At 40.2% G+C, this 1568-nt stretch overlaps 1 pseudogene across 1 annotated transcript; it reads left to right on the top strand.

Annotated features, from left to right (window-relative positions):
* The first annotated feature begins 241 nt into the window (after window positions 1-241).
* Window positions 242-590, top strand: LOC308429075 (transmembrane emp24 domain-containing protein 2-like; annotated as a pseudogene). The gene has a single exon. The product of its transcript is annotated as a transmembrane emp24 domain-containing protein 2-like (transcript).
* Window positions 591-1568: the final 978 nt, after the last annotated feature.

The raw sequence follows: 1568 nt of genomic DNA, 5'->3' as shown, positions 1-1568 counted from the left end.
AGAACTGCTGGTTCTGCGGGCAGCAATGCTGGCCATAGCCTCGGGCTACTTCATCAGCATCAACCTGCACACCTAGGAGTGCTTCTTTGAGTGAGTTACCTTGTGGACTAGGATGGGCCTCATCTTTGAGGTGGCAGAGGGCTGCTTCCTGGACATCAACATGCAGATCACAGGACCAGATAATAAAGGAATCTATAAAGGAGACCGTGAGTACAGCAGGAAGTTCACATTTGCCGCCCATATGGATGTGACATACAAGTTCTGCTTTAGTAATAGTACGTCTACTATGACTCCAAAGATAGTAATGTTCACCGTTGCCATTGGAGAAGCTTCCAAAGGACAAGACTCAGAGACAGAAGCTCATCAGAACAAACTAGAAAGGTAATCAATGAACTGACAGTGGCAAAACAGCTGTGAAGTAGGAAAAGGAGTACATAAAAGTCCGGGAGAGGATACACAAAGACATCAATGATAACACAAACAGTACAGTGGTCTTTTGTTACTTCGTTGAAGCTCTTGTTCTTGTTGCCATGACATTGGGGCAGATCAACTACCTGAATCAATTTTTTGACGTCTGGAAGGTTGTTTAAAAGCCTTTTCCTGTTTATCCCAAATTTATTAACTTGTTTACTAAACACCTTGGTCATAATAGTATCATTAGTTTATATATTTTTATTTTCTGAATGTTCATGACTTATATTTCTTTGTGATTGGTGAAAACCTGTTTAGAATAGTTAGGTGAAAATTTGACATTTGAGTGGCCTATAATTCTTACTTGAAAGTAGCCACATTATACATGTCCTTTCAAGAATTCAGAGGCTCTTCATGCTGTATGAGAGTATGGTCTTTATTATGCTTTTTCATTTGGTTTTCATAATAAAATGCACTTTGTCCAGGAAGTAGCCCACACCCTGACAATACTTTTTAACAAACTGCATTCTAGTAGTTCATTGGCTGTGGTTCATCATCAGAGGCTTTGTTGTAGCGACAGCGATTTGAATCTTGACCCTTGTGGGTGGCCACTCATACTCTCGGGAGTTTAATTTAAAGACTCATTGCAACACTTACTCCTAAAGTTTAATATCAAACTTTAGAACTGAATCACCTCTAATTGGGTTGACACAAGCAGCCAAGGACTTATCCATCTGTTGAATCCAGTTTCCCTGGTGTCAGAGCTAGACTGCTGTCTTTGTGTGCTGCATAGTCTGTCCATTGTTGGCACTTGGAAGCCTGCACTTCTCAAGCCAAAGGGTATGGCTTGCAGTGATAGGCAACCACTGTCATCTTTTCAGTCAGTGGCCTTTGGGCCCTGGTCTTCATTGTCAGCACTGGAGTATATTTGTCCTCTGGGATCTTTCTTTTTTGGCACATGTCAGTTCTGTTTATATGAAATTAAAAGACTGTCTCTCTGCTGAGGTGTTTAATGAAAGGCATTCTGCTTTGGGTGTGGGTGGTCCAGGATTATGTGGTGAATGATGTCTGTTAGTTATCTGGATATTTTATTTTTATTTTTGGATCTTGCAAGGGGAAAACTACAGGTAACAAGTTTTAAAATTTTAATTTAAATT

The sequence above is a fragment of the Micromys minutus genome, assembly GCF_963924665.1.
Source record: "Micromys minutus genome assembly, chromosome: 13".
Classification (NCBI taxonomy): domain Eukaryota; kingdom Metazoa; phylum Chordata; class Mammalia; order Rodentia; family Muridae; genus Micromys; species Micromys minutus.
Note: the sequence above shows the minus strand (reverse complement) of the source record. Positions and strands in the feature narration are given on the sequence as shown.